At 37.5% G+C, this 13,264-nt stretch overlaps 1 long non-coding RNA gene across 1 annotated transcript in view; it reads left to right on the top strand.

Moving 5' to 3' along the window:
* The window catches only part of LOC138145659 (uncharacterized), a 49,121-nt gene that overhangs the window by 26,984 nt on the left and 8,873 nt on the right, over positions 1-13,264 (top strand). Inside the window, exon 2 of the long non-coding RNA XR_011164280.1 lies at positions 8,641-8,694. This is a non-coding gene — a long non-coding RNA (uncharacterized lncRNA). The remainder of the gene's footprint in view (positions 1-8,640; positions 8,695-13,264) is intronic.

Raw genomic sequence — 13,264 nt, 5'->3', positions numbered from 1 at the left:
TCTTTAATTTGATTTTGTTTCTTTATTTCCTATGAGGATGAAAAGGGGTTGGGTTAATCTGGGGAGTAAAAGGGTGAATGTTTAACTGTCTGAGAGGAAAAGGATGGGCTGCATAAAGGTTTCCCTGAGAGATGTTTAAGCATAAGGAATGTGAATTAGTCAGACTGAATTTGCTGCATGTCAGAGGAAAGTCATAGTTAACACTCTCCATTGCCGACTAATGACACAACAAGCAAATGAACACAATCAAATTAACTTTAAAAAAAATCAGAGAATCTGAGATGCTGGACTCAAGATTAGTCTCTAGCCAAAAAAAAGGGGAGAGAGTGTTGGATAGTGATAGCAATAGTTTCCCACAAAACGGGTCACCAACCAAATGCCCAGAGAGATGCCTCTTTGTCCTGACTAACCATGGGTGATTATGGATGGTCCTCATGCAGAGAATGACATTATTAGAACTTTCCGAAAAGTCTGATGGGAATATTTCTCTAAGTCTCCTTAAATGAGCCTAATAATAAGCTAACTGTATATTGGATGAATGATCCCAGACTTTATCCACAGGGTGCCTTTATGCATAAATTAAGGGATAGAATAGAATAAGCATTTGTTAAGTGCCTACTATGTATTAGGCACTGTCCTAAACACTTTACAAATATAATCTCATATTCATGGTCACTTCATTGACTCTTTCTGCTACTCTTCATTGAGAGTTGTTTGCCCCATTAACGGCTAATTTCTGCAAAACCACTAAGATTCAACAAGGCATTGATTCATATTGTTTTGTGTTGTCTTCTCCATTAGACTGTAAGCTCATTGAGGTTAGGGACTATCTCTTGAATCTTTTTGTGTTCCCAATCTCAACACTTAGCAATCTTGTGCCTGGTATGTAGTAGGTATTTAATAAATGTTTATTGATTAAAGTGTATTGGAATAATAAAATAAATTTGGTCATGTGCCATTTCCTCTTCCAGCTCATTTTACTAATGAGGAAACTGAGGGAAGGTGGCCCTTTTGTACCATAGCAACATTTAAACCTCTCTACACATTTATATAAAGCATATAATCAATCAATCAGCAAACATTTATTAAGCTCTTATTATTGCCAGGTACCATGGTAAATGTTGAAATAATTTCTGTATCATATCACATCACAGAAATAATTTAACAGTTTCATAGATTTAGAGTCGGAAAGGACCTCAAAGGTCATCTATTCCAACCCCTTCCCTTTACAGATGACAAAATATACGTATGTACACATATTTACAAGATGTATGTAAGACCATTTTTGAGGGGAAGGCACTTGCCATTGGGGAGGGAGAGTAAGGAAAAGCTTCATGTAGAAGATTACACTTAATCTGAGCTTTGAAGAAAGGTAGGGATTTTAAGAAGCAGATGTGCAAAGGTAGTGTATTCCAGGCCTGGTATTAAATGCCAAACAAAAGATTTTCTGTTTGATCCTAGAGGTAATAGGGAGCCACTGTAATTTAATTAAGAAAATGACATGGTCACAAACATAGGGAAATCATATGTGGAGGATAGATTAAAGTATGCAGAAATCTGAGGTGGGAATAATGGATAGGAGGCTGTTGCTATAGTCCAACTGCAAAATGCTGAACTCGGGGCTTATTAAACTTTTTCCACTCGAGACCGCCTTTCGAGTTTCAGCAGCATTGGTCAGCGTTGCATGCACAATGCAAAGGCCACAGTGAAGTTGTGCAGTGCAGCATTAGTAAGCACGGCCAGAAACACCTTGGACTCATTTCGCTTTTGATTTTGAATTAACTTTTGGTTATTGTACATTCAGAAGTCTTTTACTGTTGCTAAATTTTTTGTGACCCTATTTGGGGTTGTGACCACAGTTTAATAAGTGATGAAAGAAAGAAAGGAACAGATGCAAGAAATGTCATAGAAGTGGAAATGACAAGATTTGGCAACTGATTGGGTGCTTGGGGATGGTGGTGAGGAGTTAACGATAACACTGAGGGTGCAGACCTGGGTGACTAGAATAGTGGTGACAGAGAAAGAGAAGTCTGGAATAGGGATGGGTTTGCGGAAAAGATACAGGGTTCCATTTTAAACATGTTGTATGTCCAGTTCAAAATATCCAATTATTGTTGTGTTATCATTCAGTTGTGTCTGACTCTTTGTGACCCAATTTGGGGTTTTCTTGGCAAAGATATTGGGATGGTTTGCTATCTCCATTTCCAGTTCATTTTGCTGATGAGGAAACCGAGGCAAATAAAGTTAAGTGACTTGCCCAAGGTCACACAGCTAGTAAGTGTCTGAGGCCAGATTTGAACCCAGGAAGATGAGTCTTCTAGACTCCAGGCCCCATGCTTTAGCTACTATGCCACCTTCCTGCCCTAAACATATCCAATTAGCAGTGTATAATGGAAGAGGAGAAAGCCTGTGACAGAGCCCATCCACAATTAAAGAAAAAGATCTGGATGACAATGTAGCAAGAGAGTCTGAGGAAAAAAGTGGTCAAACAAGTAAGAAGAGAATAGGAGGGAGCAGAGTCAAGAACAGGGAGAATATCCAAGAAGGAAGATATTTAGCAATGTCAAATGCTGCAGCTGAGATCTAGAAGGATGAGGGCTGGAAAAAGTGTGTGTGGGGGGGAAGGTTTGTAATGAAGATACCACTGGTTTCTTTGGAGAGAGTAGTTTCAGTTAAGTGATATTTATGTTCAGAAGTCATGTTGCAAAGGATTAAGAAATAAGAGGGGCAGCTACGCGGTGCAGTAAATAGAGCACTGGCCCTGGAGTCAGGAGGACCTGAGTTCAAATCCAGCCTCAGACACTTTATCCCTTACTAGCCCTGTGACCTTGGGCAAGTCACTTAACCCCAACTGCCCTGCCTTCCCCCCTCCAAAAAGCGCAAAAAAAAAAAAGTAGAAGTAGTGGCAATTCATGGAGACAGCTTTTCCTAGAAATTTGACTGAGAAAGAAAGAACAGATACAGGATGACAGCTTAGAACGTCTAGAGAGGGTTTTCACACTCTTTTTTGTGATTCAGTCTCTTAACCTTTATATGTCTCCAGCAACCCTCTTGTACTTCTGCTGACAATATTATCAATTATATTATTAATTATTATATATTATAAATCCTTGAATGTTTTTGTATTTGATAGAATCCTAGGCTATAAATCTGAGAAAGACCTCAGATATCATATAAAGACTCTGGCTGTGTTTATTTAATAAAATTAATACAAATATTGGCTTAAAAAACATATAAACTGGATTTTTTCCCCTCTCTACATTTAAACTATTGAATTGGATAAAGTCAATTATGTTATAAATAAGTCAATGAGATGAGATTCAACTAAGGAGACTTCACTATTAAATGATTCATTCAGGAGCCACACATGGGTACATTCTTTGTTTTCCTCATATACAAAAATGTCCTAATAGCATGCAAACATATGACCACTTAGTTTTTTATTAATAATAGCTTCTATATAGATAGCAGCCCTTTTAAGTGTGATATATATTTTATATGAGTGTCTTGTAAATAGTATAATAAATGCTCAAACCATTAAGGAATGCAAGATTGCTAAGTCAGCCTTGCAAATGAGTATAAACAACTTACCAGCCCATAGAAAATTTTTTATCACTTCACCACCCACCAGGAGGTTCACCGGTAATAAAAAGAATAAAATCAATATTTTTTATTTGGTATAAATTGCTACTTCCCATGACCTGGTGGGCAGGTGCCTTCTCATCAGCTAGCTAAGATATGTTGGCTCAAAAGATGTCACAGGGAGGAAGCATGCAATATCCCTTTCTAGCAATATCCAGAGCTATTCTTGATATCAACTATGTTAACAAGAATATGTAAAAATCCAGGCCCTATCAGGGCAGTACATTAATATGAAAGATATGAGAGAAGTAGTCAGGGTAATCATTAGACCTGGTCTTGGAGCCAGAAAGATCTGAGTTCAGGTCCTACCCACATTAATCCTTGACCAATGCTTTAACCTCTCAGTATTATAGATAATTCTCTAAGATTATAAATTGTATAGCAAGTGCAATCTTCCATTGTATAGGGAATTTTCTTATCAGAAGTTCCCTATATTAATGAATCCCAGGTATCATTTAAAAAGGGGGGGAAGGAAGGACTTAATTTTAATAAAATCCCAAATCATTTCTTTCCCAAAGTTTCAAATTCTTTAAATGTTTTGACTCCTGCAAATATGCTTTGTCAAAGTTTATAGAATGGTACCTTGTGGCTGTCAGCTAGAGTACTGCCAGATGTGAACAAACAAAAACAGATATATGCAGCAGTAATCCCAGGTGCTTGGGTTAGAAATCAGCAGTAAATAATATCTCACAAGTATCATGCATATTGCAAGAAAGTATTGATGCCTCCCAACCGTCATCCCCAACCATTGTCTTTTATCCATGAAAGGAGAGGATGGGCCTGTTAGAAACACCATTCTCAGGGAGAGATTTACAACCAAGATCCCTGGCACACAATCATTAATTATTTGCCACATAATGCCTTTCCTAGTGCCATCAGTGCCCTTAACACCTGCCTCAGTTTTTCCCATGGCTTCTACAATACCCTTTCCCGTTCCTTGTCCTCAGATGCTCAGTCCTACTGTATGTAACCATGCTATTAGCTCTGGAACCCTGTAATTCTTATAAAATGTTTGGCAGTCTCATCCTACTTCTCAGCAAAGATTTAATAACTGGGCTGTGGTAAGGCCTTGTAATACTCAGTCATCTTTATTTGGATATGTGCTATTAAGAATTATCACAAATAATTGAATTCTCAACTGTACCTATTAAAAAAAGGAATAAAGCACATTTTGTTAGGCAGACGTCTAGAATGTGTCTCTCAGACACTGGTATGCATGAAAGATTCAGTCTAATGTCATATAGTGAGTTGATTTTAACTTCTTTTTCATGATGCAAAAAAGTAGCTTTATTTAATAAACATAAAGTGCATGTAAATATTTTTCTTCCTTCCTTCCTGCCTTCCCTTCTTTCCTTCCTTCCTTTATTTTTCTTTCCTTCTCTCTTTTCTCACTAGCACTTAAAATATAATATTCCATCACTATAAGTAGGTAAAGGTACTTTAATGAACTCTATCTGGAATTACATTGTTTTCTGCAAGAAAAATGTACTAATTCTTTTGTCTGTCTAAAATAAAGCTAATGATAATGATCACAAAAGCAACCCAGAGTAGAAACAAGCAAAATACAAAAAAGAAGTCGGAGTGAACACTGATCCGGCACCTGTACTTTTACCACTTGACAAATGGGACTGTGAATCCCTTTGCTTCTTCTTCCTGAGCCTTAAAAAGCAGTGAGAATACTTCCTGTCTACCCACCTCTGCTTCAGGGTCCTAACCTATCCAGGACCAGACAGAAGTAGAATGAGTAACTCAAACCCACCATGCCACCAAGAGAAAATGTGGAGGCTGCAGGGGCTATGAAATGAATGAAAATCCCAACATTTCTAAAAAGTGACAAAATCAGGGTGGCTAGGTCACAGTGAATAGAGCACCCACCCTGGAGTCAGGAGGACCTGAGTTCAAATCCAGCCTCGGACACTTAATACTTATTAGCTGTGTGACCTTGGGCAAGTCACTTGCTCAATTGCCTTGCCTTCACCCCTCCAAAAAGGAAAAAAAAAGTGACAAAATAAATTTGGGGCTTTCTTTCTCCTTGCCATCCTGATCTAAGAGGGAGTATTATTCCTGCCTCTTGGATCTCAGGGAAAACTCGAAAATCAGGGCATACATAAGGAAGAGATACCACTTCAGGGCAACCCTGACCTAATGGAAAGTGCTATAACAATTCACATATCATAGACTTAAGAGCTGAGGAATGTTTTAGAGATCATCTCACCTGATCCCTTCATTCTGGAGAGGAAGAAACTGAGATAAAGAAAGATTAAATTACTTGCCCACCATCACACAGGTAGAAAGCAGAAGAGCCAGGATTGAAACCCAGACCTTTGGAGTACAAATCCAAGCACTCTTTCCCACTGCATTATGCTGTTGTTCCCACATGTCAAGTTTCAACATGTGCTTCTATTCCTGTACAAATCTAAAATCTCTTTAAAAAAAAAAAAAGATTATATAAGATGTCTGCTGACTCTTAACCAAGGCAGAAATGAAAAATAATTTACTTTGTTTATTAGTTTTCCATAGTTCCTGAAGTACAATTGCACTCCAGAAAGACTTACCAAGCTCAAGATTTGTCTTGCCAGAACATTAGGAAAGAAGGGCTGGCTAAACTAGTTTGATCTGAACAGGGTAGGAAGAAGGAAAAGGATTTACCCCTCACCCTGTGTCACCCCAGCCCCCTGATTCTATCCACTTTCAGGATGGGACTATTCTTCACAATCCAAATTACTACAATGCCAGAACAATAGGTACACTTTTCCTACTTGGCTAGCCTCTCCATTCCTTAAAAAGTGGATCACAAAACCATCATTTAAGGTTGGAAGGGAATTTAGTAGTCAAAGAATCTAGCTCTCTCATTTTACAGATGGCACGAAGGTCTTGGAGCCAGGAATTCAAGTTTAAATTTTTCCTCAGGCAATTACTATGTGATTGTAGGAAAGCCATTTAATGGCTCTCAGCCTCAGTTTCCCCATCTGTAAAATGGGTCTAATAATAGCACCTACCCCTTAGGGTTGTTCAGAGGATTGAATAAGATAATATATGTAAATCACTTTGTAAACCTCAAAGGGGTATATCAGCTAGCTATTATTATTTCATTTGAATTTATATAATGATGAAAAGAAATCTCATGGTGTTTTTGCTTTTTTTTTTAAGCTCAAGATCTTCTTCAATTTCTCACAATATTCTATGCCTTCCTTTTTTCTCTTTTTTGCATCTTCCAAGGCAACTTCACTCAAGGCATTGTACCATCTAAAACCAAGTTGTTTCAGAGTAATTCATCTTTCCCTACAAAATCTAACCATCCTCCAACTTCCTCATCACAATTTGTGCTACCTTTACTCTGTAGAGATCATGCATTCACACTTCCCTCTCTAATGCTACACCCAAGCTCTGTGCCTTTTTTTCTTCCTTTATCACTGATGAAGGAACTGAACTAGGTGTCTCTAAGGTCCCTTTGACCTCTGACACTTTACAAATCCTTGATTCATTTTCAAGCATTTTTTTTATTCAGTTCAATAAGCATTTGGATGAGGTCTTACAAAAGGGAAAGCACTGTCCTAAATCCTAATGGAGTGAACCTTGCAGGGTCTCTCAATCTGTTTTCAATATATTCATGATACAATGCAATAGGTGTTGGATTGGGGATCAAAGGACATTTATTCAAATCCAGGCTCTGCCACTTGCTAACTCTATGACCATTACAACCATTTGAGCTTCAGTTATTTAAATGTAAAATGATGAGAGTGAATTAGATGGTCTCTAAAATTCCTTCCAGCTAAAAAAAAAAATTCCTTCCAGTTCTAACTCTAGGATCCTAGGAACTTCTGAACATGGGCATTACAGACCTTCACCATCTATAAAACAAAGCTCTTGTCCCGTGCTAGTAGGTCATTCTTTGCATTAAGCTTACCCTTAGTCTCAGATACTTCATCAAATCTTTCCTCTTCCTTCTAATGCTTATTCAGGTTTTCCCTTGTTGTTCCTAAAGCCTTCTTACAATAACTATGTCTGACTTTAGTTACTGTAATCAGATCAAAAGCCCAGTGAAGGTTTATTTTATTTTTTTAATCATATTGGTTATATACACACGTATATGTGTGTACATACATGCATGTCAAATGTGTATATACATGCACATACATATTGTTTGTATATGCACATATCTTTATCTTTAGTTATTTATATTTATGTTTTATTTTCCACTTTACATTATAAACTCTCAGAGGGGAGGCATTACAAATCATAGAATTTTTTTTTCTTGTCTCTCCTCAGAATAGTGAGAGAAATGCCTTCCACAAGAAGGTTTTTTAACAAATCCTTGTCAAATGAATGAATATGCCTGTTTTGGTGTGTTAATACATAGCTATTTTAATCTATTCATAGATTTTTTTTTGGAGGGGGTAAGGCAAGGCAGTTGGGGTTAAGTGACTTGCCCAAGGTCACACAGCTAGTAAGTGTTAAGTGTCTGAGGCTGGATTTGAATTCAGGTCCTTTTGACTCCAGGGCTGGTGCTCTATTCACTATGCCACCTAGCTGACCCTATTCATAGATTCTTTAAGCTGGAATGGAATTTAGTGGTCATCCTGCATTGGTGCCTTTGTACATACTGTTATTTGTACTTGAAATAATCTCATGCAGCTCTTTAGCCCTTCATTTCATTTCTTAAAGATGCTACCTTCACTGTAAAGTTTTCACAGATCCTCTTCCTTCCTAATCTCTCAAAATATTCTATTCAAATTTCTCCTATAGACTTATAACCTATATTGCAGTGATTTGAGTATTTGTTTTATCCACTACTAGACTGGAAGTTCTGTAAGGGTAGGGATCATGTTTTTTAATGTTTATACCATCAATATCTAATACAAAAAAATTGTAGACAGTGGGTGGTTGTTAATTTTTTTTTTTTAGATTTGAACTTGTCCTTTTTTCTTTCACTTTAAGACTATGTTTATTCTGTTTAAAAAAAATGTTTCATTGATGCTTTTTGTCTTTATGTTACAGACATTTACAACTCACCCTCTGGTCAGAACCCTCTTCTGTGAAAAAGAAAAGCAAGTAAGCAAAAATCTCCAGTAAAAAAACCTTGTGTTATAACATGCGATACTTAGTCCTAGGAGTCTTCTCTCCCTCTGCAGTGAAAAATGAGTCATGCTTCTCCAGGAATTTCATTGGTTTTCCCATTCCTCAGAATTCATTCCTTCTACTGATCTTTTAATTTAGATCATTATACTTGTGTTTATTATTCCCTTGGTTTTATTTACTTCACTCTTAAACCGTTCATACACATCGTCTTATATTTCTCTTAATTCCTTGTATATGGTATTTTAAAACAACTATTCTTTTCTCTCCTTATGACTTTGTACAATGAATATTCAATAATTGTTACTCTCTGAACCCCTGGAGAACTCTGCTGAGACCCCTTGCTTATAACAATATCACCACTCCTACCCTGTTAAGAGAACAATGTCTCCAGGATAGTTCTAGCTTTAGCCAGGTTTTCACTGTTAACTGTGACACTGTTTCTACCACTGACCTAACCTCTCTTTCATGGTATCTCTATAATGATAGCTGTGTCTGAACACATCATGATCCCAGTAATATTAGGCGCCTAAGAAACACCTAGATAGACAGATAGGCTTCCCACATGACCTGAGGCAAATCACTTGACCTCCTAGTTCCTCCATTTCTTTATCTCGAAAATGGAGATGCTGATAATGGTTTGTAAAGTACTTTGAGATAGTTATTTACTTTGTGTAAGTGCAAATTATCTATAATTAAGAGTAACAATAACCCGAGTTACTTTCCTTATTGTTAATATTCTATTTGCTGCTCAGGAATGGCTAACCTATTCCAATTATTTGTTTACTACAGAGAACTTGCTCTGATGTTTACATAGCTTTTATTCAAACTTTCTCCTGTGTAAATTACAGTTGGCAAGAAGGATGGTTTTGAAATTAAGAACCCTAACCAGAAAGAAAACAAAGCCATACTTCAGAATTCTACCACATTCATTGCCAGCTTCCTAACTGATACAGTTGGCCCTCTTCAAAAGAGTATGAACAAGTGATACAAGCATCATAAGGGGTGATGACTGGTAGCTTTTCTGATGAGTCACAAATATGCCTGTACTTATTCTAAAATGGACTTCTCCCTATGCAGAAGGCAGAAACTATTTTTAAAAAATCAAAGAAAGAAGAGAAAGTCCTGATTTTCCCAACTCAGTCAAGAAAGTTAAAGTACACAGGCTATGACATACCAAAATATTTTCTATTTGGGGCAGGGCAGCTTTAGCCTGGGGTAGTAAGGTGACACAAGGAGACTGCAGAGAGCTCTGAATATCACACGGGGAGGGCCTTGTGGAACTGATGCCTCCTCCTCTTGACCACCTTCCTTAAAACTTCTCTGCCTCTCCCTCTTTTTCTAGAGCTAACTAATAAAGTACCTGCCCATTCCAGATCCAATGCTGCAAGGAATTTTAGTTCCTGTAATACTGCCAATTCTAAAAGATACATCCTATGCAAATGTAAAAAATTGTTTAAAAATGTAAAGAATTGTTTTTTAAAAACCGATCAATTTGGGAGATGGTTGCATTAGCCAAAAGATTAAGGTAGGAAATGCAACCTGAAAGCCAATAAGCAAATATTCTAAGTGAGGCAGGGTGCACATTTCAGCATCCCTTTCGAACTGCCGAGCTCATAGAAACTGTAGCAAGGGGAAGCATTAGAGCTACAGACTAGAGGGAAGACAGACGGCAAGCATGCATAAAATAATCACAGCGTCATGTTCCAGAATTCAAAGCAGGCAGAAACATGTTGCCGTTGTGGGAAGGCTTTCTGTAGCCCTTCTGAATATACGTTCAAAGATGAGTATTTCAAGAGATGTAATAGAAAAGGGAAAATCCAAAGATTTTGTTACTCAAGGAAGGGTACAGAGAGAGGATTCCCCTGAGGACTGGAAACTAAATAAAAATATGCATGCTGTCGCTGCAGATAATAGAGACTCAGGCTGTGAGAGTGGGGTAGCCAGTTTTAGAGATACAGTATTCAGCATATTCAGCATGGGCGAGAGTGATAGAAAAATAATCTGGTTAACACCCTGGGTAGAGGGATAGATTCTACAGATGCAGCTGGATACAGGATCAGCAATGTCCATCATCTTGTCAGGAAATATCCCTCAAAAGTGTAAAATTGATGGCGACACAGACCAGCTAAAGACTTATATGGGGGGCTGGGGGAAGAGAGACCCAGGATCTCCTTAGGAGTGATGCAAGCAAATGTAAATAAAGATATAGACAGATAAATGGATGGCTGGATGAATAAATGAATCAATGAATGAAGATAACCACCAGTACTATACAACTAATCCATATGCACCCATGAAAGCAGGCCCCAGACAATTTTTCCCCCTACTGTGGCTACCTCCTTAAAATTCAGCTAGGATTGCACTCTGAGCATATTTCACTCACCCCCACTGACCAACAGCCCAACAGCTGAACAGCTAAGCAGCTTTTGAACATGAACCTGAAAGATAGGAGAGTGGAAGATACTGAGAGAAAAGGCAGAGAGAGCTAGAGTTGACTAAAAATGCATACCACAGATCCACTGGGCACACAGGCCATATATACATTTATATTCTAGAAAGAAATAAAAGATTGACCTGAAGAACTAAAGGTCACTTTCATGGGGAGTCTGAAATAGAGAATCCCACTTTTTCTTTCTTTAGTAAGGTGAGGTATCGACATCATTTAATTTTGTAGCAGATCTTTGACTTTTTAAATAGTCACTCTGGTGGCCTGATGGGAAGACTAAATTGGTTTTTAAAAAAAAGAACCAAACATACTGTTAGGTTGACTAGAGTACCTTATCTTTAAGTCTATGTCGAAAAGGTTTAGAGTGCCTTCTAAGCTTTTCAAGATGTCTGTGAAGTACCTGATTTTACTTGACCAAATATTTTCATTCCACACAATTTTAAATCCTCATAGTTGCTTTCCTGTGCTTTAAATGTCTTTATGACAACTTTAATTTCCATCTCCTCAGCAGAATGTGATAACAGAATGAGGCATTCTAAACAACTCTTTCAAGGGACTGAGAATTTTGTCACTTTGGAAAAGCTTCTCAAAGATCATCATTACCTGGTCTACTAAGCAATGACTATGTACATAATCCTGGCATAGAACTTGCTGGAGTTTGGAGGGAAGTTCATGATGGGGAGAAAATCAGTGCTTTTCATTTTTGTAGGACAGGCAATAGTCTTAGGGCTCATTTGAAATATGTTAGAGTTCAATAATTAAATCACTAAATGTAAACCTTCTACCAAGGATGCTCCCTAAAATTTGGGAAATATTTAGCTCTGGTATCAGAGTTATGGAATAACACAGAAAAGAAATTTTGTTTATGTTGATGGACTCTTGGGCCTATGTGGGATAGTAGGAAAATGGAAAGCAGGTAAAAACACATTGATGTGGCACATGCTGTCATTCAAATGTAGTTTTCTAATACATAATGAATGCTCAGATGATATGGCTTAGCAGATCAGCATTCCCCGAAATGAATCAGAAACTTTAGGCTTTGGAAATAAACTAGCAGACACTCTGAGGGCAAGAACAGCCCCAGGGAGCAGATAGATAAATTACTGTTTTCAACCTAGGTCTGAGCATTCATTTATGTGGGCAAAACACACAAAAAGAGAGGTACTTGGGAACTGTCACATTGACTACAATGAAGTAGTCATATTTTGTCACTCAGACACTGAAGGAATTTATTTTAAAGAGTAATTAAGAGATAATGCCTTCACAATGAGGTCTTATCTGTAGAGGGCTTCCCTCTACCCATCCTATCTCTTTTGATCTTCATATTAGATCTTTGAGAACTTTTCAGGGACTACATATTCTAGAAGCAGAGAATAATAGCTCTATTATTAGGCAACTAAGTGGTGCAGTGAATAGAAAACTAGACCAGATCCTGCCTCATATATTAAATAGCTATGTGACCCTGGGCAAGTTACTTAACTTCTCTTTGCTTCAATTTCCTCATCTCTCTCTCTCTATATATAAAATGAGAATAAAATTGGGGGTAATAATAACACCTACCTCCCAAGATTTTTGTGAGAATAAAATGAAATAACATGTATAAAGCACTTCATAAACCTTAATATAAATACATATTATGTAAATGTAAATATAAATGCTTAATGATGATGATGATTATGATAATGATGATGGTAGTAACTTGAGGTTCCTACCTCAAAAAAACATCTAATCTGACAAAAGATGAAAATGGTCAGTGTGGGAGTAGTTATAGGAAGATAGGCAAACTACTGAATTTCTAGTATAATTATGAAATAGTCCTATTGTTCTAGAAAACAATTTAAATATTATAGAAAAGTCACTAACCATACATATCTTCTGACTCAGTGATCCCACTACCAGGTATATAGCCCAAGGAGGTAGAGATAGAGGGAAAGGTTATATAAATAAAAAATATATTTATAGGGGCAGCTAGGTGACACAGTGAATAGAGCACTGGCCCTGGAGTCAGGAGGACCTGAGTTCAAATCTGGCCTCAGACATTTAACACTTACTAGCCATGTGACTTTGGGCAAGTCACTTAACCCCAATTGCCCTCCA

Source organism: Petaurus breviceps, unplaced genomic scaffold, assembly GCF_028583685.1.
Source record: "Petaurus breviceps papuanus isolate PSGF00001 unplaced genomic scaffold, PetGlider_PUasm1.0 90743, whole genome shotgun sequence".
NCBI lineage: Eukaryota > Metazoa > Chordata > Mammalia > Diprotodontia > Petauridae > Petaurus > Petaurus breviceps.
The sequence above is the reverse complement of the archived record's forward strand: the minus strand, read 5'-3'. Positions and strand labels throughout refer to the sequence as shown.